At 31.5% G+C, this 27306-nt stretch overlaps 1 long non-coding RNA gene across 1 annotated transcript; it reads right to left on the bottom strand.

Moving 5' to 3' along the window:
* Nucleotides 1–5778: 5778 nt before the first annotated feature.
* Nucleotides 5779–10185, bottom strand: LOC127721214 (uncharacterized). Its single transcript, XR_007991074.1, has 3 exons — nucleotides 10107–10185; nucleotides 6930–6992; nucleotides 5779–6057 (listed from the first exon to the last, which is right to left on the bottom strand). It is a non-coding gene; the product is annotated as an uncharacterized LOC127721214 (long non-coding RNA).
* Nucleotides 10186–27306: the final 17121 nt, after the last annotated feature.

The raw sequence follows: 27306 nt of genomic DNA, 5'->3' as shown, positions 1-27306 counted from the left end.
TAACAAGACAAATTATAATATACAGAATTTATTTATCTTGTTTTAAAAAGTTTAATAATCTTAATTACAAAAATTTAGAACCTTTGAAATTTGTATAATATAGTTTTTTACACATAGTGAGCAAGACTCTCATGAGTAGTCAAGGTTGTTAGTAACCCCTTAAAAAGTCAGTCTTCCAAATAAACGTGCTGATCCAAATCTATAAGGATAGCGCAACTGCCTCAAGCCAACCGTTTAATGTTGCTCCACTTCATGTTGCTCTCCAAAGCATATGAAAAGTATGTGCTAAAGGTTTTATTTGAACATTCTAATATGACGACCTATATATCGGCAACCAGTATAAACATAATCAATATTATCTACTTTTAGCGCAGACGCATAGATACACAAAATTGGTTGTTCCGCGTTACGCCCATCTTATTTATACGACCAGGTAAACTCAATTTTTGACAGTAAATCCCACGTTTTACGTAAGCAAAGCTTCGAATACAATACGGTTATCTCTATTCTGATGCAAAATAAGCAATTCGGTCCATTTCAGTTATTATTTCGATGTAACATGTCATAAAACGAAAATTCCGCGAAATGATGTTATCGTCTTTGGCAACTAAACAAGGTGACGTCATATGTATGCTTCCGGTGTCAAACGTAAACACCGGGCGTTTTAAGGATGTTCGCTGCTCTGTTTCAAAATAACAAGCTTTTTAAAAGACTGTTATAAATTGAAAGTATATGAATAAAGGAACTAAAAAAGCAGAACAAAATGAACGGTCCGTGTGCTTGTTTTCGAGATATAAGCCGAAAATTTAGCGGGAAATGATTCTCTCTAGATTTTTCATACATTTAACATTGGAACCTTTTTTCTTTCAAAAACAATGAAAAAATAACAAGGATTTTAGATTTTCAAATATGGCTTTTTAAACCATATGTAATAAAATTATGAAAAGAAAAATAGGGGTCAGCGGGCAAAATTTTTAATGGCACTACATCGATAAAACAAGAGGATTCCGAACATCTGGCAAAAATCAAAAACAAGAGGAGCGAACATCCTTAAGGCTTCTTGTACGCCTCAGAATGTAATAAAATAACACAAAAGAACAAAATTATTTGAAGAATGTGCGTTTTTTTCATTTATTATTGAATAATATTACATCATCAATATTATTATATGTGGGGTAAAACGGAACAGCCAAAACAGCATCGTGTGTATAGGGTTTTCACGGTTGACAAAATTACAGAATTTGTCCTATTAGAATCAAAATAATTCATGGCAGCCGTAAATTTGTTTTCATTTCACCATGGGTTGGTCATTTCTATTCATAGTTTACCCCTCGCTGTCGCTCGGGATAAAATAATTAAATATAAATGCCCAACCCATGGTTAAATGAAAACAAATCTACGGCTGCCATGAATTATTTCTTAAACTAGATATAAATTTTATTTAAAATGTTTCTGTTTCATCAAGTTTAGAACATTTTAGTGTTATTACATTTGGCATCCATCGTCAATCAGTCAATAAGCTTGTATTAACTGTGGTACGCATTCCCGAATCCCCAGCAGAATTGATCCTGCTACAGATGTATAATTATGTTGATTTTATACATCTCCAATCAAGCTGTTCATAGCCGTGATCGTTTAGTCGTTGTTAACGAAAGTCATTACGATGATATTAACAATACAGAGTTCAAACCTTGTACCCGGAATGAAATTTTTTCGTCATAATTTTTTTCTCGAACAAAATATTATTTTAATCTTAGAGGTATTATATATCTCGTGTTCATATAAGGGCGATGATTTTGATTTTCTTTTCTGTCAAAGAAGTAGTTTTACAGTCGTGGCTTTTATATCACACTTTACTCAAATTAGAGTCCGTTCAATGTTGACGTGCTGTATATTTGGACCATGTATAATCAAACAAAGAAAACTTGATTGATTGTATGATAATATTATCAAACTAAAACCATAAGCAAGCATTTACTATGACGAAAAAGAAAATTGAAAGTCCCTGTAATGTCAAAGTGACAAGTGTAATGGGCATATTGATGTTAATTTTATCAAGGAATTGAACTGCTTTATCCAATTCCTTCATTTTATAGTGGCTTTAACTATTGTGTAATAGCCACATTCGTATGAATGGTTTAGTTCATTATAACGATGTTAAAAATCGACCAATATTCAAACCTGACATTCAGAATAAACTCTTGTTTATGATTGTAAAGAAAATGTTTCATTTATTTTTTTTTCTTGTATCGGTGTCGTTCTATATTTGATATATATTTCATACATTACAGAAGCTTATTTAAATGAATTATCAACGAATTTATTGCCATGAATAAAGAATCATGTGCTTCAAGTTTATAATTTAAATAATGATATATGTCAGCACTCGTGGTTTAGTGGTTTCATGCATAGAATGAAGACTGTTATGATTTACGATGAAAATACGCTCGAGTTCGGACCCTTCACAAGACACTCGTTTTTGAGAGGATAAACGATCGTAAGTTAAAAGTTATAATATATGAGTCATTTCAAGTTAACACAGTGGTCAGTGGATTCTTAAAAAATAATCTACTGATAGAACAATAGACTGACGTCAGAGAAATGGGTTAATTTATGATAACTTTCTGCAGAATAAATATACAACATTATCATCATTACTGCTATATATCTTTTTTTTGCAAATCACACATGTTTTCCCCTAAAAATTCTGAGACTCATACTGCCTTTGATTGCAGAATTTGGCTTTTGCTTTTTCACTTGGCATTCACTTTATTGTATAGTTATAGGAATAAACCAGTTGTTGAGTAACTATATTTATGTAAAAGTTGTACAATATGTCATATAAAATATCTGTTTATTTCGAACAGTGTACACTCTTCTGACATATATCACACTGACATAGCTTCATTCTCACTATCTGGTGGTCAGGTTATTTTTTGTATTAGGAGAACCTTTCAGGTTGATTGTAATAGATATATATCAGCTTAAATTTAACAACCACCACTGTCGATTCTTTTCTAAAATCAAATTGTGGTTCGCTTGATCAAAATTTTTCATTGGTCAAAATTCTAAAATGACGTCAGCTTTTCTTGACCTCATCTCATTTTTCTATTGTGTCGTCCCGAAAAAAGACGACCATATCCGATAAGGTAAAATGGAAAGATGCAATCTTTAAGCAGCCCTTCTTCATATCGTCAACAACAACCATTAGAGAAACAGATTCCATCCTCTTGCGAATCGACATTTCTTCATTCAAAATCAAAAATGTTAATTGTCTCGACAGGAGAAGTATCATATCAGAATATAGAAATAAAGGCAACAGTAGTATACCGCTGTTCGAAATTCATAAATCGATTGAGAAAAAAAAAACAATTCCAGGTTACAAACTAAAACTGAGGGAAACACATCAAATATAAGAGGAGAACTACGACACAACAGAAACACAACATTAAAATGTAACACACACAGAAACGAACTATAATATAACAATGGCCATTTTCCTGACTTGGTACAGGACATTTTAAGAAAAAAAATGGTGAGTTGAACCTGATTTTGTGGCTAGCCATACCTGCCGCTTTTATGGCAATGTTAAATATAACATTAAAATGACATCATAACATGACCCCACTTCAAAGTGTTAACCTATATATAATCAAGTTTATGTTTCCTTCAATTATCTATGTGGAAAAAGTATCAAGCAACCTGAAGGAACAGAGCCAAATATACGCATATGCAAATCATCCAAGATGTTGTTCTCCTAAAATCCTCAATGCTTTAGTAACTTACGAGATAACGATATCATGAATTGTCACAACAATTGACATTTCAAATGTCATAATTAGATCTTGTATTTGTTTTCATGAAAGACGACAATTGTGACAAAATAAAATCGCAACGAATCTGGTAAGTAAGCTTAGGGCTAGACACGTAAAAGGTAACCGACAACATAGGTAAGTTGTGGTGTTGCAGTTAAGTGACAAATGTGGGATGATTTAAGAAATAATTCAAGCCCCAATGATTTATTTCTATCTTAAAAGTCAAACACGGCAATTCTTTTGGATTGAAGTGCACTAGGTGAAGGCAAATATTTGCTATTCTCGACGTTTAACATACTTTTAACATTGACGAAAAAGAAAAAGAAAACTGAAAAAGAGCCATGTTTTAACGATTTACAATAACATACTTGGACAGGCTTGTACAAAGTTAAATGATTATCTTACTTTATTCAAGAAAATTGGCTTTCAACACATTTTTATCATCGTTTGTGTATATTTCCGTGTTTTGATGAATTTCAGTTTCATGATTCGTTCATTTTCCCGTAGAATACTTATATTCTTACGTCATCGTTCTATGACGTCATTTACCCAGATTGACTTCAGGTAACTCATTCATAAACAGCATACGACGTGGAAGTATGAAGGAAACAGCCCAAAAAATCATGACGTTGCCAATCAGATGACATAAAATATTATACCACGGGTGTGTACTCAAAGCGTTTAAAGAAGGTCATGCTAGTATTAGAATTTTAATTATCTATCTCTAACATAAGAAACAACACGTCATCATCTATATGACTTCGACCTATAAAGGTACGTTAATTTGCAACGAATCTGGTACCACTATCTTTTTAACATTCTGGAGGCCGCGTAAAAGTATTTCACATAGAAAAGGAAAATGAATGCACATTAAATTATGTTAAAATTAAAGACTCTCAGCTTAACATTTTTCCCAGTTCTTTCAGAATAAAACTTAACATAGTTCATATAATTAAAATTTAGAACAGCTGATATGCATCGGGTCATACAAATATGCTTCATCACTTTACTTCAGAAGTCCATTTAAAAGTTTAATGTTCTCTTGTGGTAACTTCTTAAATATTCAGTCTCTTTTTCGTGTACTTCTGGGGATTTGATTCCTATAGCTTCTAGTTTCCAAAACGCTTCTAAACCACACTCTTCACATGTTTATATGACAAAAGACTATTCAAAATACTCAACGTCGTCGATAGCTGTAATTTTTCTGAATGCAACGGTTTAGAAATCACCTGTCCTACTTTCGATTTGACTGCGGTGGGCTCGCTTCCGCGTATACAATAGCTATCATAAAGTGTTTCCCAATTAAAAAAAAAAAGCGGCACTGATTAATAATACAGTTTGCGTTTAAGTATTTTATATTGTATGTATTTTACTAACAAATACTAAGAGCTGTATAAATATGTTATTTATTAATGTTAACGAGGCCGGTATAAGGTACCGGTACTTGATGTTTTTCAACGAACAAATGTACAAATTTCAATAAAATATGAGAAATATAAAAATAATTAATACAGTTATAAAGTTTCAATAGTGTCCTGTTCTGCACTTTAGTGTGCGAGCTTTAGTATTTTCACCTTTCAATGTCAGATTCCGTTTCAACGTAAGCTCTATCATTACTGAAAGGAATAATACGGATAACAGTTATGTGTACGAAATTTAGTGATGTAATTAAGGATTACATACATTCAAATGTGTATGAAAATAAATCAGTCAAATCTGAAACAAACAAAATGATGTATAATAGAATACAAAAGTATGTCAATTTAAAATACTTTAATTATAATTATATTAATCTAATACAAAACAATTGTAGTTTGTATTTTTTTTGATAGAAAAGATAATATAATAATAATCATACAGAAATTTGAACATTTTATAACAATTATTTTCAAGTAAAAGAGAATAGAAATCTTGGAAAAAATAAATCTATTAATAGAACCTATTCTGTTTCCAACAGGTGAAATCTTGTTTATGTTCCAGATATTGAACTCTACAATCTATTACCCAAAAAAGCTCACATCGTTTTATCCGTTTTATTCGCACAATTGACATTGTCTATTTTCCTTTTGTTCAGTAATATGCTATTACATCCTATTACTTTTTCCTGTTCAAAGCATGTCAATTCTTTATACGCAGAACTCAATTTCCATTAATAGAATACCAAGTTTTACGAAATCACTATTCCAAAATTTACACGATAAGATCCAATTACTATTGTTTCTTCAGCTACGTTGTCTGGTGTCTAAAAATAGAAAACAACAGGTGTTACGACATGAAAGAAATCAATTGTTTACAATATTGAAATTGACATGTCACAGCATTATTTTTTGCACAGAATCACAATGTAATGGACCTAATAATGTTGGAGACACATATGTCTCTGATAATGTGTATTTGATTTGAAATTAAAGGTCAACAATATCATAGCTTTGGAACCTCACAGTCCAGAGGAGTTTCAATTTTTATTAATAACGATTTAGAATGCAAATTTATAAATATGTTCAAAGACCAAGAGGGCAGGCTACTCTTAATAAATGTTGAAATTGAAGACAGTATTTACACCTTAGTAAATGTCTATGCACCAAATATACATAAAAAAAGAAATACTAGTATTTTTTTCAAAAAAGTTAAAGATTGAAGTAGTTACAAAAAAGAGTTTAGGAATGGTTATAATTGGAGGAGATATGAATGATACTTTAACAAAAATAGATAACAAAAAAAAAAAAAAAAATGTCAACACAAAAATCGAAACAAACAAAACCAGTATTTAGCCTTAAATCTAATGAAAACCCAAAAACTTAGTGATATTTGGAGAGAGCTTCATGGTAGGGAAATACAATTTACTTGGCGACGTAAAAATAATTTAAATGAAGCATCTTGAATAGATTTTTTCTTAACATGTCCTGAAATAAGAACTACAATAGAATATACTGATATTAGGCCAGCTATTATAACTCATACAGACCATCAGGCAATTTCTATAAAGATAAAAGGTCGAACAGACCAAAAAGTTAAAGGATACTTTAAAATTAATAATAGTATTTTAGAAAATGAAGAATATCAAAACCCCATCAAAATTCTAATCAAACAATATGAAAAGAAAATATTACTCACCAATGATATTGGTGTCAAGTGGGATCTGTTTAAAACCGAGGTTAGAGACCACACCATAGCATTCTGCAAAAGAAAAGCACAAAATAATGTAAAGGAAATACATATTTTAGAAAACAAATTGAATAATAAGGGTACAAACAAAAAATGTAAAAAGGATGTTATTAACTCTTTTAAAGAGGAAATTAATATTATAGAAGAAAAACGTGGTAACTTATAAGATTCAAAAACAAAAGGAGCACAAATAAGATCCAGAATTAAGTGGGTAGAAGAAGGAGAAAAAAACACAAAATTCTTCTTGGGACTAGAAAAAGCTAGGCAAACAAGGAAAACTATAACAGCGCTCAGGGACAAAGAGGGGGTGATACATACACATCCTACAGAAATACTAAATCTTGAAAAGGAATTTTATGAAGAAATTTATAAAAGTTCAAATCCCAATAAAATTTTTATAAAAGGTTATTTATGAATACAGAATGTGATCATGTCCTAACAGATAAAGAAGGCGATAGTATGGAAGGTTTATTAAGCACTCAAGAATGCACTGATTCATTATTTAAAATGAAACTAAATAAAGCCCCAGGAATTGATGGCTTAAGTGTAGAATTTTATAGAACTTTTTAGGAACATCTTAAAGTGTTTGCAGTCAAAACTTTTAATTTCTCATTTGATAAAGGGGAGTTAACAGATTCACAAAAATTAGGAGTTATTTCCCTTTTACTTAAAAAAAAAATGATCCTCTCAGTTTAGACAATTATAGACCAATAACATTATTGAATATTGACACAAAATTAGTTGCTTATTCACTTGCTCAAAGAATCATCAAAATATTACCCCAAATTATTCATGGAGATCAAAATGGGTATGTTAAAAACAGATAAATAGGCTATAATATTAGACAAATTCAAGATGTCATATATTACGCAGACAAATTTAATATAGAGGGCGCTTTATTATTCTTAGATTTTCCAAAGGCATTCGATTCATTAGAGTGGGATTTTATGTTCTTTGCTTTACAAAGATTTGGATTTAAAAATTCTATGATGAGATAGATAAAACTTTTATATACTGGCATCAAAAGTTCAGTTTTAAATAATGGGTGGATTTCAAAACCCATGAGTATATATCGTGGAATACGTCAAGGCTGTCCATGTAGTGCGACAATTTTTGTTATTGCTGTGGAGGTTCTAGCTTGTAAAATTAGGCAAGACCATAACATTAAAGGATTTGAAGTCAAGGTAGATGGAAAAACCCATACTTTAAAAATAAGTCAGCTAGCAGATGACACCACTCTTTTTCTCAAATCAAAACAAGATATTTCAAAAGCTCTTAACATGATTGAAACATTTGGTTCACTGTCAGGATTAAAACTTAACAGATCTAAAACGGAGGGTATTTGGCTAGGGAAACAAAAACATTGTAAAGAAAAATATGAAAATATTAACTTTACAGATAAACCAGTTATAAGTCTGGGGATATATTTTGGACATAACAAAGAAGAGTGTCATAAACTAAATTTTGAAAAACAGCTAGAGCAGTCTGTAAAAATTATATCTAATTGGAAAGAAAGAAACTTAACCATGATAGGAAGAATAACAGTTATTAAATCTTTAGTTATTCCTATTATTACTTATTTGGCTACAGTCTCAACCTTGGTAAAGAGTATTTAGATAAATTTAAAAAAAATATATATGAATTTCTATGGAACAATAAGACAGAAAAAGTTAAACGCACTGTATTAAGCTACAACCAACTAGATGGCGGATTAAAAATGGTAAATATAGATAAATATATAGAATCTATTAAGATAGGTTGGATAAAAAGATTAACTGCTGATAAATTTCTTAATTGGATGGTTATACCAAAATTTTATCTAAATAAATTTGGTAGCAATCTACTTATCTTAAGAATGAATACTTATAATATATACTCGCTACCTACCAGGTACTAAAGAGCTATCTGAATTTTATCTTGATATGATTAAAGTATGGTTAAAAAATAAAAATAATAAAATTAAACATCCAAATAATTACAGACTTATCCGCCAAGAAGTCATTTGGGGAAATCAATTGATCAAATTTCAGAAGAAAACACTACTTTTCCAAAACTGGATAGATAGCAATATCATTCATATAAATGATATTATTGATGAAATTGGAGTCTTTTCAGAAAAAATTATAAGTTTAAAATTAAAAAATAAATCGAATTGGATAGCTGAATTCTCAAAGTTAAGAAAAGCAATCCCAAAAGAATGGTTAAAAATATTAAATGAAGAAAGTTCAATAAAAACTAGTGTTTTAACAAATAACTCACTATATATAAGTGAAAAAAATAATTGCAAACATAGAAACTAGAAAAATTAGATTCGACGAAAATTTATACAATTTTAATAGAATATGATAAAGAAATTCCAATAGGGTATCATAAGTGGAACAGAACATTAAAAGTGAAAATATACAAAGTGAAGCTCAATATATGCAAAAATGTATTCATAACTATTTTAAAGATAATAAACTGAAAATGTGCAGATGGAAACTATCACACTTTATTCTTCCAAACAAAGTGTTGTTAAAACAATGGAAAATAAGCCATTACTCTATTTGTAATTTTTGTAACCTTACAGAAGACTATGAACATTTTTTTGTAACGTGCCACTTTTTAGATGAGTTTTGGGGGAAGTATATAAATTATTTGAAATAGCTAAGATTGGTAGATACATTTTCACTGAAAAAAATTTAATCTTGGGATATAAAATTAATGATGAACATTATTATGAAATAAACTTTTTACTTACAGTTATTGTGTTCACTATACACAAAATACACTATTTGTCAGAATATAGGACAAAAAATATCAATCTATATAATGTTTTTAGGTCAGAATTTAAAAAAAGGATTATTATTACAAAAAAAAATATTAATATTGAAGGAAAAGGGATACTAGAAAAGATATATTCTTATATTTGACAACATTGTTATATTATTGTCAATATTGTTATTATATATGTATTTTACAGAACGGTTTGATAGATGATTATTTCATTTTACAATTTCAATGAGTTTTGAAAGTGAAAGTACCTCTTATTTCTTCCACAAATTTATATACTGTAATTTTAGATTATACGGAAGATATACAAATTATGCTTACTATATGAGACCAAAATTTTTTTTGTGTACATACCTTCCGTGGCTAATACAATTGTATTTGGGAGGCACGTGGTGAAAGCAATTAATCCACACAAAATACAACAACTGAAAAATCGTGATACCGGACAACAGAGAAATATATTGAACCACAAACCAAATTCCGAACACGCTAAGATAACCCGTTATTCTGTTTTATTCTCAACATCTATCAGATAGTAACAATTGATGGTATATTAAAGAAAACTGTTTTTTTACTATATATATAAAGTTCATATTCAGAGTTATAATAGTAAAATAATAGAGAAATATCAAGACATATAATATACATACTAACAAAATTATAAATATATTACGCCTGAAGATACCCTGGTCTTAAGGTACTAATATACAGGGATCTTCACTGAAATAGCTGTACCAGTGAAAAAATCTGTTAACAGCATGTGCAATATTGTTGTTGAATAAAAAAAAAAAAATGAGATATGAGAAACGTTAAAAAAAAAACGACATTTAGTCCTTTCACCTTTCAACGTCTGATTTCGTTTCAGCATACGCTATATCATTACTGAAATGAATAATACGGATAACAGTTGGGTGTGCAAGCTCTAGTCCTTTCACATTTCAATGTCAGATTCGGTCCTGTCATTAATGAAATGAATAATACGGATAACCTTTGTTAGTATGCAAGTCCGTTCGCTGCATCACTTGTGGTCAATCATGAGAAGGGTACTGAGGCAGAAGAATGCTAGGCATTCATTTTGGTTTCTCAAATGAAAGTTGAATGTTGTCGGATCCTTCTCTCTGCAGGTTCATTTTTCATGAAGGACTCTCTGTTACAACGGTCTTTTGAGCACCGAAATCAATCAACATGGTGGTATCTGTGCAAAGATAATCTTACCAAATGGGTGCCACAGTGGTCTTCAGCAGTACATTTGAGCGAAATAGTGCTGACGAATGTTGAATTGTTGAGTTTTCTGCCGTCTCAAAATATTTTTGCAACCACTGAAATGTGAGATACCATATCGTTTTAATATCTCTAGAGAAACGAATCTCTTTAAAACATATCGCTTGCAATATATATTTTGCTTATCTGGACAGTTAAATTGTAGTAATATTTGAAAACGCTCGGCAAGTCTCGCTTTATAAAATTTGACAATTATGCTCCTTCATGTGTATAAATATCGTATATCCCACTCAATGCATTGGTAGAATCTGTATTTTTTGTGAGGTTTTTATGTTCGTTTGACATTTGATATAGCTCTATGGCCCCATTAACAGACTCTGAGAATCAGGTTAAATTTTTGTTAAATATACTAGGAGAAATTTTTTAAATTATGCACATTTTAAGGTGTCAGCCTGAATTTTACCACGACATCAGTAAATATGGATTGATTTAAATATTGCAATAGAAAAGACATTTTAGGACTTTTAGTAATCCTCTTACATCTTACTTATTTTATTTTTAAGTAGTTTTGCATTATTTCATTTTGATTTTCATGTTCGTGAAAATTATAACAGATAACAGACTAATAATGCATATGCCTTGTGGTTTCTTATGTGATTTTAAGACGTCATTAACAATTATTTGTCAGTATTCATGATATATCGGCTGTCAAAGCATTGTCGTAATTTTTAACTGATGTGCAGTAACATGTTTTACTTGAAAACTATAAATACAAGAATCTTTTTTATTCATTACACAACACAATTATAGATTTATACAATGAAAAAGAATTGCACAACGAATATGCTTGTATTTCTTAGTTTAGTATTCGGAATTATTGCATCAAAACGTTCAAGCTGTTGTGATATTCGTGTCGTAGACCTATCTCATGTCCATGGACCTGAACCTTTCACGGCTCCATTTTTTCCACAGTACAATTTTACAATTGTTAACAGATCTTACAGCCCGTTGCTTGGAGGTAACTGGTAAGTAATATATGTCAAAGAAAGAATGTGCAGAAGTTAGCTGTTATTTTGTAAATGCCTATATCAAGTCAGGAATATGAAAGTTGTTTCCATATCGTACCGTTGACTGATATAGTCGAGCGTTTGATTTTTTCAAGCTTCATGGACTTTTATTTAATTTATCTTGCAGTTCGGTATTTTTGTTAAAACTTTTTTTGTAATTTCTGTAATTACGGTGCGAACCTAAAATCGTTTTACAGGTCTCACAGCAGCCATAAAAAGATATTTGCTATAAAATAGATGTGACGGAAAGAATGTAAATTTTTAAATAAATGCAGACTACAAGTCGTTAAGAAATTGTTAGAAAATATGCATTTTAAAGCTTGAAAAATCTGTAGTGGATGAAAACTTAATCAACTGTTTAGTGAGGTTACATATGTTTATATAATTAAGTAATAGTAAATTGCCGAGAGCAATTACTAATTATGGTAATGAAGGGAAATTACAGGAGACATATTCATTCAACGGGTGGTATATCGATGCTTATCACATTGGTCATAATCCGGTTTAAATGCATTTGGAATTATAAAACACTTGTTCTGAGGTCAGTTAAAAATATGTTTTCATTAAAGCTTGAATGTCATGAAAATCCAACAAGAAAGCATTTAAGATATAATTGGAACGTTTTGAAAAAAAAAACAACATTATAAACAGGTTCCCGTCAACAAATTTTAGTGTAGACTAATATTTAGTGACAGGTTACAATTTGACATATCCTTTTTTAGACTTGATTGAAACATGTTAAAATAGTTAAAGAACGCATGTTTCAATGAATTGTCAAAGCAATTTTGAATAAGACCTAGGATATTAGCTGCTAACGATCAATGTTGAGAGAGATTAAATGTTATCAAGAGCTGGTTTGTCGTATACACATTCTATTTAAATGTTAAAAGATACACCTTAATTAGAACAAAAAAGACGAAAGACTCCAAAAGGATATTCAAACACATAATAATAAACCGGCAACGCCATGTCAAAAAAAGAAAAACAACAGTAAAGACTGAGCAACACAAATCCCACCAAAAATTGGGGGTGATCCCAGGTGCTCCGGAAGGGTAAACAGATCCTGCTCACCGTGTGTCATCCGTCGTGTTGATCATCTAAGTACGCGCAAATCCGAATATTTGAAAGCCAAGGATGTATAAAAACTGATACAGTTGCATGTATTCGATATCAAATTTCCATAAAGTAGTTTAATAACACCTTTGAGATGGAATTCATGGTTTTCGAAATCAAAACGCTCATAAAAGACCACGACTCAAACATTTTTAAATGGGATTTAGAGTATAGATTACAACTGTTTTATTATGGATCCTTTAATAATAGCCATGAAATCGCTTTTCAAGCTTTCAGTTATGACCTACTACTTGTTTCAGAGATAAAATATTGCTAAATTGGGTTAAAAGGGATCAACGGTGTAAGTTCTCGTTAGGATGCGGTTTTTGCTTTAGATTTCCACACAATTCCCAACATTGCTTTAATTGCAGCATTACTTATAGAGTGTTGTTTTCATTTACAAGCACTAAGTCGATATCACTGCTGCTCGACCCTAAAATCACGAGGGTATAATCAGCTAAGTTGTAAGTGCTTTGGTACTAAAATGATTCATGGCATGTGTTTCCAACGTTTCCGGTGATAATTAAAAAATATAGTAAAAAGCAAAGTTCTCCCTACTGAATTTGGCTATTTTTTTGTGTCACTTTTGGTCATATAGTTCTTAACCTTTCTTCGTATTTATAATCACTGGCTTTCAATCATTTCGGTTTAATCATACTTGATGAAATATATTCATGAAATCTGCTTTGAAGGCAGATTATAAAATGTGCTTTATTCATTTAAAAGGCACATTCTTGAGATTTTAAAAGCTCAAAAGTTACAGACACCAATTCTTTTTTTTCAGTTTTTTGTTAATAGGTCTAAACTTGTTTTTGTTTTTTTTTTTGGCTTTCTTATAGTTGTTTCAACATACTTGTTGGCTGTCTGGTTAAGTTTTCATACTTTTATATAGTAATATGACAGGCGGTTCATCTGAAATGGCCGTGTTGAACACTGTTTAGTGTCAATTAGGATACGCATGTAGGTGTATATGAATGTGTTCAACTTGATTTTGTCTGGTAGTTTTGTTAAGTAATAATATTGGCCTAAAGACAAGTTTGGTGAACAAAAAGACCAAACATTGATAATGAATGTGTCTTTATTTTTGTTATCGTTTAAGAGTTGTTCTACCTGACAAAAAAAATAAATTCAGAATTATGCGATGTTTTTATTAACGCGAAATTAATAGGTTTCGCATTTTCAATTTTGATTATATCATTTTTAGGCAACAATTCATCTCGTAATGCTGTCAATTTTCAACAATCGTTATAATAAAAGCAGACAAAAAGGTCACACTTTAATAAAGCTGGTTGATCAGTCATTGCAATACCAATGTTTAATTGATGGACTTCAATAGATGCTAGAGAGCGATTGAACTGTCTTGATAAACTTAAAAAAAGCCAAAATTGCATCAGATAGTGATTCTTTAAGCATTAGTCTGAATTATGTCTTAAAACATCGTCATTTTTTCAAGTTTGCAAAAGCTTCCAAGACTAGACTAATTATTTGTAAACAATCAGTTCTTGCAGGATGATGTTTTGAATAGCCGTTTTGCCAATTCCGTAATTAAACATTTAATAAGAAATCCGTTTGTACGAGTTGTTTCATTTATGACGGACATAATGTTTCTTTCCCAAACAAGAGCAAGCGGATAGACCAAGTTTTCCTATGAGTAATGTGTGTTATCTTTCAAATTTATAAATCTTGAGGATATAATGTAATTTTCTGTTAAGGTAAAAATTTTGATAGAAATAGTTATTTTTACATAAAAAATGGTAGAAACATCTTTATAATAGTACCAGTCACGTCTTTCCAGTGCAGAGTTGTTATCACTTTTTATAACCTACCTAAAATTGGCAAAGGCACACTTCTTATGTTAAACGTTAAATTATTTTTATTGTAAATAAAGGCAATAATAGTATACCGCTGTTCAGTAGTCATAATTCGATTAAGCAAAAACAAATCCGGGTAACAAACTAAAACCGAGTGGTCACATCAACTATAAGAGGAACACAACGGAACAAAAGAAACACTCAACTGTAACAAAAGCAAACGCCAACATACATAGAAACGAGCTGTGCGATATAAACTGCCATATTCCTGACTTGGTACAGGACATATTAAGAAAATATGGTGGGTTGAACCTGGTTTTATGGCTAGCCAAACCTCCCGCTTCTATGGCAATGTTAAAAATACCGCTAAAATCACAACACTACGTGACAGGAATACAGTACAAACAAACGCAAGAACACTCAGCACAGAGAAATACATAAATAAATATATAATAGTCCATAACAACATGTAAACCGCAGAATAACAACGGACACCTCCCATGAATTTACGATAGCAGACCAGGACACCACAAACGAAATATAAACTGCGCGTCACATGAATGGATCAACGTCACAAAAAGTGACGTATTTTTTGTGACCTTTATTTGATCACAGGTATTTTTAAAATAGATTTGTTTTATTTATAGACACGTACAAGAATATCAAATTGGGATTGAGTTTGTAATGGTGTTATTCTATGTATTTTCTAACCATGACAAGAATATTAAAATTGAATTGTGTTTGTAATGGTGTTATTATTTGTACATTCTAACCTTGTCGGTTTTTCTTCTAAATCAAAACTGTGTATAAATAAAACAATCCTGTGCATTCATTATTATTCTTTGGGTACCAATTTTCGTGGATTTTGTGGGTACACGAATTTCAAAGTTCAACGAATTACACATTTTTTATAAGGTTGTATGCAGACTTTGGCAATTTCACGAAATCTAATATCCACAAAAATGCAAGTTTTTCTCACTCCACGAAAATTGGTACCCACGAAAATAAATGAATCCACAGTAGTTGCTTTAAACTTAAAATAATATCAATGAAGTAGCTGATTTTTTATCTTAACTTTTACGTACAGATAGAAAATAAAAATAAACTAACTGTAATATAATGCAAGATCATGCAAGAACAAACAAAATGCGGAATATATTAATACCAAACCACGCCGTCCCCAACAGCGACTATAAGACATAACAAAATATCCAAATGGACTTACAAAAGAAACATCATAACTAAATACATGAATGTTGGATTTATAAATACCGAGAAACGCCGTATAGCAATGCGAATTCACACTCGGCAAAACAGTCATATTCGGGAATAGGCCACGTTCGTACTAAGCAGGCCAGACGACGTAGATAGTAAACCACAATCTAAGACGTGGTAAAAATGTCGTTAGTTAGTTTAGACACAGACACATCGTATCGATCAACCAATTCGTGATGGTGTCCATAAAATTTACGGAGTGTCATTTCTAATCTTTCCTCCTCATAACTCTATTGGAGCAGCTTCTGCGTAAGGAGCACACTCCTGTTGTGAAGTCCGTATAGTGTGAACATAAACTATCTTAAAACATATGTCTCAAGTTGCTGCCCGATAAATAAAGACAAAAATCCCATATTTGTTTGGCAAATTTTGTGTTGAAATAGTTTACAGTTTCTTGTTACACTGTTTTCAATCTGTATATATCTTTTATGTATGCAGGTTTGAAGTTAACTATATTGGCACATCGGAACACAGCGGAACCCACATAGATGCTCCTTCACACTTCTACAGAAACAGAAGACGCATGCACGAGATTCCATTAGAAAAATTATATGGTCCGGGAGTTATCATTGATATCAGGAGACAGGTCTCGAGAAACGTGAATTACAGAGTACGAGTATCGGACATAAGACGCTGGGAGGCAAGTCATGGACGAATACCGAATGGAGCAGTCGTTCTGTTTAATTCCGGTTGGTCTAGTAGATACCCAGATCCATATAAAGTGCTCAATACTCAAAACACTTCTGATATTACTTCCTACCAATTTCCATCCTATGAATTCAATGCAATTACATTTTTAGCGAAATTTCGTTCTGTTCACATTGTTGGAAGTGACACTCCGTCTATTGGCGACTCACCCACCTCTAAAGTTGATTTGTCCAATTTTACATTTCTATTTCAAAGAAACATACCTGTGGTATTGAATGTTGCCAATCTTGACAGACTCCCTCCTTCTGGATCGACAATATTTGTTCCTGCTATAAACATATATGATGGAAGTGGTTCACCGGCCAGAATTTTTGCAACAGTACCTGTGTCAAAACTTATATACGGATAAAAAATAAAAAAGTGTCATGTAATAATTAACATTGATAAAAATTGTTTGTTTTTGTTGATTTAACTTACCATTAAGACTATCTTAATTTTCCTTTTTTGACAGTGGTGCTACTTTGGCATCTTTTTACGATGTTTAGATTTCAAAACTTTTTGGCGATACCAGTATTTGTAGTGACGTTTAAGATTTCAATGAACAAAGTTTTTGTATCACTGGTAATTAATACGTCAGAGATTTCGCTTCCTCAATTTAATTAAAGGTTTTACTAAATTTTCCAAAAAAATCAAATATTTGGTTTAGAAATTCGACTGAATCTATTAAATTCATACAAAAAAACAGGATATCGTATTCTTATTTTTTACGGTTATGTTGTTAAATGAGCATGTATAATTAGATACGATCCATATAAACTCATTGATTCATTAAATTATCTTATTCCTAAAGGTTATCAACTCAACATCGTATTGGAATTATTAAAAATTGTTTCTAGCGGTACCAATATTGGTTTTGTTTTAAAAATATATAAACATACACTAAATATGTATGTACCGTTATGAGTACTCAGGATTCTACATTCTGTCGATACTGTTCACTAAATTTGTTGGATGTATACTGATTGATACTTTACTCTGGGAGAACTTGATTTATTTTTTAGTTGTAATTGGCTTTGAACTACCTTTCTGTAAATGCTGCTAAACTTATATCGATGCATTGTTTCTGTTGTTTTTTGTTATTGGTTGTATTTATGTGATCCGTGCCAATCTGTCGAGCTCCACCATTTACAATTTATTTGTTAAGTCTGTTCTTATGTTTTCCTGTTGCAACATTGTCCCAGTGAGGGGAAGATTAAGCGCTCACAAATATTTTAACATCGCCACATTCTGTATGAGCATGTCCAAAGTAAGGAGCCTGTAATTCAGTGGCTGTAGTTGGTTCATATCTGTCATGTTTTAAATTTAATTGTTATACATGAGTCCGTTAGTTTTGTCGTTATAATTGTTTTACATTTTTCTTGTCAGGACTTTCTGACTATATGGTATATTGAAATCGTGTGGTTACCTATAATTGCTGACATCCACGTCACTTTTATTAGGTACATTTGAAAAAAAGGTAGCAAAAGCCAAATTTATCATACGTTAAAGAGCATGACAACTTTACAGGCATTATTAGAACAGCCAAACCAATCTAAAATAAATTTTGTTAAAGAAAGTTGCAACCGGAATATTAGAAATCGATATTTACAGATGAAATGAATCATTTAAATTGCAACAATCCAAAAGTACTAGCTAATGGTCGTATGCTGTTATGTATTTAAATGAAGCAAAAAAAATCTCCATTCTCCATCAAGGGAATATCGTGGACAGGTGGAAATTGCAAAATCCGAGTGAATTGTAGAGTATCTCAATTTATTGTGTCTGTGCAAAGCTGTAATTCGATTCACAATCATTGACCTTATTAGGGGCGGATTTAAATCAAGTCTCTTCTATCAGCTTAATCAGTTTAATGATTCACGCCCATATGTCAACGCTGTTATTTTAAAGTATCGTATGGTTAAGATTTTCGTGTGGACAATATAAAGTTACAATTACAAATACAATAAAGCAGAACAACAAAACAGTATACTAAAGTTAGACATTATAAATATTGCTAACAGTGTCACAGTGTTACATAATAAATGTTTACTCAAGGCAGATATTTTGTAAAAAAAAAATAGCCAAGTTGCTTCAAAATATTAAAAGACTCGTAGTTTAATAACTAAATTAATTTATTAACCATATCTAAGGAGATCTAAGGAGAAAACATTGTCACATTCTTTAAATATCAGATCAAATAACAAATCTCTATCCTCAGATTTTGCAGCACTAGAATAGATGAGACCAGGCGAAGGTTAAACTTTAAATACCTGTTATAATCTGACACTTCATCTCTCATTTTTTGTCCTTTGTTCAAGAATTGTAATAATAAATTGTCTGAATATACACATGTTACAGTAATTCAATCGCCCCGATAGCCATCTGACTCTCCTGCAATCTGTTGATATAAGGTTCTTAATACTGTAAAACAACTTATTTTCGCGGATACTTTATTTCGCGTTTATCCCTTCGTAGCCAAGTTTGCAGCGATTTATTTTCGCGCTTTTCAAATCATTTTGACGTATTTATATATAAAGGAAGATAAAAGTATAACAATTTCGCGAAGATTTATATTCGCGTTATTTTTCAACTCTCGAATGTCGCGAAAATAAGTTTGTTTCCAGTAGTTGTTCCACACTCGACGGCTTTAGTTAGATAACGAACTCTCAACGGAGTTTGTTTTGACTCCTTACAAACACAGTCTGAAAAGTTTGAAAGTATAAAGATTGTTCAAATATCTAGTTGTTGTTACTTGCAAATTCAAAGCTTGCAGAGGATATTGGTAGGCATACCAAATTTTGTTTAAACACTAGAATAGATGCGAGCAGGCGAATGTTAATCTCTAAATACCTGTTATAATCTAACATGATTTGAACAATGTTAACATGTCGTATTTGCATTTCATTGACGTAATGTACTACTTAAAACTATTTCATTAAGATCCTATTTATATGCTACACAATCGGATATAATTTCATACAATGAAAATGCATTGCACAGCTAAGATCGTTCTATTTGTGAGTTTAGTACACGGAATTAATGCCGCAAAACCTTTAAGCTGCTTTGATATTCGTGTGGTGGACCTATCTCATGTACATGGACCCAAACCTCTCACGGCTCCATTCTTTCCAGCATACAGTTTTAAAGTTGTGAATAGATCTATCAGCCAGGAGCTTGGGGGTATTTGGTAAGTAATAAATGTCATTAAGGATGTTCGCTCCTCTGTTCGAAAATAATAAGGTTTCTAAAAGACAGTTATAAATTAATAGTATTGCAATAATGGTACTTAAAAAGCTTTTGAGATATAAGCAATTGAAAATTTGACGGGAGATACTTCTCTCTAGATTTAGCGTTCTTTAATATTGGCACATATTTAATTTCGAACATTATGAACAAATAACAAGGATTTTATAAGAATTTTTAAAAATGTCTTTTTTAACTATCTGTAATTAAATTATGAAAAGAAATGTACAAGTAAGCGTGCAAAATTTTGATTGGATCTACATGGATAAAACTAGAGGACTCCGAATATCTGACAACAAGTCAAAAACAAGAGAAGCGAACATTCTTAAGATAATGTGCAGTTGTAAGGTTTTTTTTTGTGTGATATGAGTGCAATACTCATCTCAATTAATTTTAAAAGGTTTCATAGATTGCATTGATGATGTTTGGTAAGTAAAAAAATTCACGGAAAGAATATGAGTTATCATTTTTTTTTATATCAATGCAAACTAAGTATAACAATTTAAACACATTTTCAGTGAAATCTGAATATAAATTTTGAACATTTAAGCAACTCGATTGACGAATATCATGATTAAAATGTTAGAGTAGTAGCATTTGTTTCTATTATGATATCATGGAAAAGGCCGAGTGAAATGCGTTAGAAACAGATTATACAAAAATATATTTTAAAGTTTGCGGCATAACAATTAAAATTAAAAAGGGAAATGTTTAAACAAATGTATTCATTTAAGGGCATACAATACAGTTACAGGAGAGGTAATGACGTCGCTTACGTAAACTATTAATTTTCTGTGAAATACCGGTAAAAGATGCATTTTTCGTCTGATTTTAGTCATTATCTCGAAAACTAGTAAATCGACTTTTTAAAAATGATATTTCGATTGATTTGTATGAAGATTATTAGTACAAATAATTATGAACAAGTCAACGACGATTTTTTAAAAATTAAACAAATATACAGAAAAAAATCATGTAAGGTTAATAAAAAATAATTATTTCCAAAGAATTGTTACGCAAATTTAGATCACACGTATTTCAAATGTCTTTTTAAAAGTCAGCTAGTGTTTATATTTTGAAACAAAAAAGTAAGGTATGTCTGTTTAAAGGATAAAAATGTAAATGTTTAGTAAATGTCTCAAAAGTCGACCCCATTTATCTCTAAAAGTATTTCTTTAAGTTGTATTCTTATTATATATTTGTATAGCCTGTATGCAAATTTTCGTCAAAAATTCACCGTGGGATCAAATCTGTCATATCTGTATCATATACCCTTAATATTCAAATACAAACGATTATCTTTCACCACTAAGGATGTATTTTTTTCATATACATGTTCCCTTGAGTTAGTTTAATGATATATTTGAGATGGTATTTGAAATGTTCGAGGTAAATAGGATCCAAAAGAGATCACAACCCAAAATTAGGAAATTGAATTTTGAGTGCGACGTATAACTTTTTAAGAGCCTCTTTTCTTTCAGTAGTGACCTATCTGTAGTTTCCCAGTAGTTAAAATGGTTTAATGGGGTTTATAGACACTCACGCCCATATGTCAACGCTATTATTTTAAAGTATCGTATGGTTAAGATTTTTTTAATGAGGAATTCCTCACAATAATTCTCTATTTGGCTTTAACTATTTTCTATTCTTGTATTCAGCATTTCTTGAAATCGTTATAATTCATCTCGCATTTTTGTTGTTTGCTCAAGGATCGTAATAATAAATTGTCTGAATAAACACATGTTGCAGTAATTCAATCGCCCCGATAGCCATCTTACTGTTCTGAAATCAGTTGATATAAGGTTCTTGATACTGTAAACCAATTTATTTCGCGGATACTTTATTTCGCGTTTAGCCCTTCGTAGCCAAGTTTACAGTGATTTATTTTCGCGCTTTTCAAATCATTTTGACGAATTTATATATAAAGGAAGATAAAAGTTTAACAATTTCGTGAAGATTTATATTCGTGTTATTTTTCAACTGTTGAATGTCGCGAAAATAAATCGCTCGCGAAAATAAGTTGGTTTACAGCAGTTGTTCCACACTCGACGGCTTTAGTTAGATAACGAACTTTCAACGGGGTTTGTTTTGACTCCTTACAAACACAGTCTGAAAAGTTTGAAAATGTAAAGATTGTTCAAATATCTAGTTGTTGTTACTTGCAAATTCAACGCTTGAAGAGGATATAGGTAGGCATACCAAATTTTGTTTAAACACTAGAATAGATGTGAGTAGGCGAAGGTTAAACTTAAAATACGTGTTATAATCAAACATGATTTGATTGATGTTAACATGCCGTCTTTGTATTTCATATGATAATGGTTCTTTAATCTTTATTCTAACTTATTACCTAACCAGGATAAGAGCATCGTTATTTAAGTTTACAAAGGTTTTGAATTCTACACTTATTATAAGATATCCTTACTTGCAGGTTAATGTTTTTTTGTCTATTTGCCAATTCCAGTTTTGTCTTTGTAATGAGGGATCCGTTTGTACGAGTTGTTTCCCTTCGGAAGAATAAACATCTGATTGCAAGGGAAAACAGCAATTTTATGTGTGTGCAATATGTGCATTCTTTTCCCATCGTTATAAGTAGTTTTTTGTCAAGCTAAACACTTTTGTTATCAATATTATTTTCAATAATGATCGCTTAAAACGGCTATACATCACTTACAACTACATGATTTGCATGTGCAACAGCCACTTTATGATGGCTAAGAACTAATCTGCAATAGCCTAAGGGATACAACTTCTGTTAAAAGTGTGTATTTTAATTTCAGAATGAAATCATCGGTAATTGTCAAATATACTATTGAAAAATTGTCTCACTATAATCAATGTCGAAAAAAAAGTTTGGTGGTCCTGGTAATTTTGCTTCGAAGTGTGTTCGTTTTTTACTTTCTCTGCTTTCAATATGTATTTCATATATACAGGTTTGAAACCAACTATATTGGTACATCAGAACACAGCTCAACACATATAGATGCTCCTTCACACTTCTACAAAAACAGACTACGCATGCACCAGCTTCCATTAGAAAAATTATATGGCCCGGGAGTTATCATAGATGTCAGAAAACAAGTCTCGAAGAATCCGAACTATAAAGTTCAAATTTCGGACATAAGACGCTGGGAGGCTACTCATGGAAGAATTCCGAATGGAGCAGTTGTTCTGTTAAGTTCCGGATGGGATAAAAGATACCCAGATCCAAATGAAGTTTTTAATACTAAAACCACTTCCGATATAACTTCGTATCGATTTCCATCCTTTGAATTCAATGCAATTACATTTTTAGCGAAATTTCGTTCTGTTCACATTGTTGGTAGTGACACTCCGGCTATTTACTTGAATTCCGCCAGAATCGATTTGTCTGGATTTACTTTTCTGTTTCAAAGAAATATTCCAGTTGTATTGAATGTTGCTAATCTCGACAGAATCCCTCCTTCAGGGTCTACCGTATTTATTCCAGCTATAAACATATACGATGGGAGCGGGGCACCTGCCAGAATATTTGCAACAGTTCCAGCGTCAAAAATAAAAAATAAATATTATAATAATTAAATGGTTAAGCTTATAATCTTTCCTGTTTGTCTATTGCTTTAACCTGAAATGACTGCTATATAGACATCTTTCACAATTTCTTGACTCAATCATTTAAAGTATCATCCAACAATGATATGTTTAATGACAACTAATCACGCCGATGTTTATATTCTAAAATTTTCACAAGCAGAAATATAAGGCGAATGTATAATAGAAAAAAAAACGGATATAGGGTATCTTTCCATGACACAAAATCAGTATACACATACAGAACAATATGCACAAAAGCAAAGGAACAGCGCTATAATTGCTGGTCTATATCTCAAATCTCAATGAGGCCTTCAACACGGAGTAAAAAACTATCACCTCACTGCAAGTTATGAAGGCCCTTTGCACTTGCAAAAATAATTCGGATGGACTTTCCATATATATTTTCTTTTGTTTGAAAATGTGAATGAAAATGGAAAGCTAAGGAGAGATTAAGGCTGCAGTAATTTATCAATGTTCAAATCTCATAGGAACAGAACATGCATAGAAGTCATGAAAAACTGAGAAAATATCATCAGATTAAAGATAAATATGTTCGTTGACAGAACAGGGTATGTTCTCCTACTATTCATCAAAATATCACAATCGAATAAATGCTACAATTGGAAGAAAGATAAAAAGTTCAGATACACATATGCTAGGTTTTCAATTAAAACTCCTAGAAAACGAAGCCGTATGATTTGATTTGCGTGTGCGTATATGTACTTAACGAATCACGAAAGTATACTATGCAGAACGTATTAACCATAATTGAAATGGTGAGTGCAGATGTGAAGCAAGGTCGGTTTGCTTCCCTTTCCGGAGCAGCTGTGATCATTGTCGGTAGATGGTTTGGTTTGTATTGCTTGTTTTTTGTCGTCTTTCATTTTTTATAACCTTTTACGAAACTTGAAGAAAAAGATTATGTATCTCTATTTTGTGTATATTTCCTTTGCTTTATTTGCTATACTATTTTTCATATCACGCTACTCGCTTGAGATAAAAAAAAAAAAAAAAAAAACAAGGGGCGCATGTGCGGTTGTAAATGTAAACATCGAAAAAACAGATTATTAAAAGGCACTTTATTCATTATCAATTGTCAGTAGATATTGGTCAATGATTCACCAATTCAGATGACAGATTTAACGAAAACCCCATATCAAGACAACACAAGTGTTCAACAACATAGTCTAAGCAAGTTGTGTATTAATAAAACCAAACCTTTAAAATCTTTATCAACATCACGTTCTACCAATTCAAATCATCCATTTAAATATTAACAAGACATCAACTGCCGAGATTCCATACTTAAGATATGCACATGAATATATGGCAACGTTAAAAGAGAGTAGCAAAAGATACCAACTAGATCATCAGTCTCATAAGTCGAAAACGAGCAGACAGTGCCTTAGAAAAAAAAACCCGACCGAAGATCAAAAACAGTATACGCAACACATGTAACAGAATATAGAAAAGTAAACACAAAGCGAAAAAACAAAAAACACCACAAAAAAATTTAGATGATCTCAGGGGCTCCGGGAAGAAAAAGCAGATCCTGATCAAACCAGTCTTTGAGATCACATCCGTCTGACTTTTACTCAGACAATTAACAAACTGTTTTTGATAAATACTGTGATTATCTGTTTATGTTTATATTATTAAAATTGGTTATAAATCCCTGTCGTTGGAATCACACTTCATAAAAAATATCCATAATTTTTATGCACATTTGTTACACATATAACTCATATCTGTCAAATGTAGAGTCCGAAACAAACACAACAATTAAACCCACACGAGTCAACTTTCAAGCAGTTTTTTTTACAAAATGGAAGGCACTATTCTTCCTCAGGAAATTTTTCATGCTCAGAACACCTTATTTATCAATCGAATCCTGCTACGTATTTGATCTCTGTTCAGTGAATCTCAATTTTGAATTCTAATTACTTTCATAAAATTGAGGTTTTGGTTTGATTGACATTCTGATCGTATTGTCGAAACTTTCGTTTAACATTTTGGGCTCTATATCTTCAGTATGTGATACTCAGAACATTCTATGGCACAGTATGGTTATGTATGCATTCACGGAAACACATTTGTGTAGTACGTTATCATTGCAATTTAACGTTTAATAGTTGACACAATGTCTAAAATTGAGAATGGAATATGGGAATGTGTCAAAGAGACAACTACCCGACCATAGAGCAGACAATATCTTAAAATTGCAACTACAATAACATAGCTACTTATTGTAATAAATGTTATATTGACACTTAAATAAAGAATTTTAAATATGAAATTAGACCAAAAAAAAAAACCCAACAAAATAAGATTTATTCATTGTTTTAAGACGTATGCGATATTATACTGCAAAACTGTTTTCATTATCAAATATATATTTGTCATTGGTAACAAATTGAATCCTTACCACATCTACCCTTTTCTACTTATACAAGTATTTTAATAAGAAAGGAAAGGAATTTGTCTACGGAAGCAACCTTACCAGAATAAACACATGTATCAGAAATCGTTTAAATATAGGGCCTTTTTCTTGTAGAGCCATACTAGAATAAAGTCATTTCCTGAATCCATTAGCTAATGTTTTAAATTATCAAGATACTTGTAAAGAAAAGGGTCGGTACATATGACTCTAAAGGTATGTTAGAGGAATAATTAGTTGTTTTTTTTTTGCGCCATTTTGCGCATTTTTGCGCCTGTCTATCCCAAGTCAGGAGCCTCTGGCCTTTGTTAGTCTTGTATCATTTATAATTTTAGTTTCCTGTGTATAATTTAGAGTTTAGTATGACGTCCATTCTCACTGAACTAGTATACTTATTTGTTTAGGGGCCAGCTGAAGGACGCCTCCGGCTGCGGGAGTTTCTCGCTGCATTGAAGACCCATTGGTGGCCTTCGGCTGTTGTCTGCTCTATGGTCGGGTTGTTGTCTCTTTGACACATTCCCCATTTCCATTCTCAATTTTATTAAGGTCAGATTTACTTTCAAGAAATACCGAATAATCATCACTAAAGGTAAATTCGTTTCCGATGTAACCTACTTCTTAGATATTGATGACCAAATTGGTCGTATTCTTTGCATCAACTAGCAATTAACCAATTACATAACACCAGTGAATAGACTTTTTTTATATTTCGGAGTCAAAATTCGGTAATATAAAAATAGTCTTTTAATAGAAAACATGCCCACTGTTCCGGAGCCATCCTCTATCATGTCAATCTAATGTCAAGAATACAATCAACTTAGTTCATCAAAATATGAGAAGGGGTCCTTAATAATGGTACTTAATCTTCTTATATACATTAAGGGTCATGTAGAACTCATCGACAGTTAAACATCTTGTTTCGAATGCTTTGCCCCCTGTACATAAAAGAACCCTTACAACAAATCTTTGAAGGGTCAGTAAAATTTTTGGTTTTAGTTAATATGCTTTTGAAACTGGTAGTCCAAATTATCACGCTCATTGTAATTTGTCAATTCGCTAATACTACAACTGTTCTTTCCTAGATTTAGATAGTTCAGTTTTACACGGGAAACTCCACACTATGATTT

Source organism: Mytilus californianus, unplaced genomic scaffold, assembly GCF_021869535.1.
Source record: "Mytilus californianus isolate M0D057914Y unplaced genomic scaffold, xbMytCali1.0.p SCAF_12, whole genome shotgun sequence".
NCBI classification, from domain to species: Eukaryota; Metazoa; Mollusca; class Bivalvia; order Mytilida; family Mytilidae; genus Mytilus; species Mytilus californianus.
The sequence above is the reverse complement of the archived record's forward strand: the minus strand, read 5'-3'. Positions and strand labels throughout refer to the sequence as shown.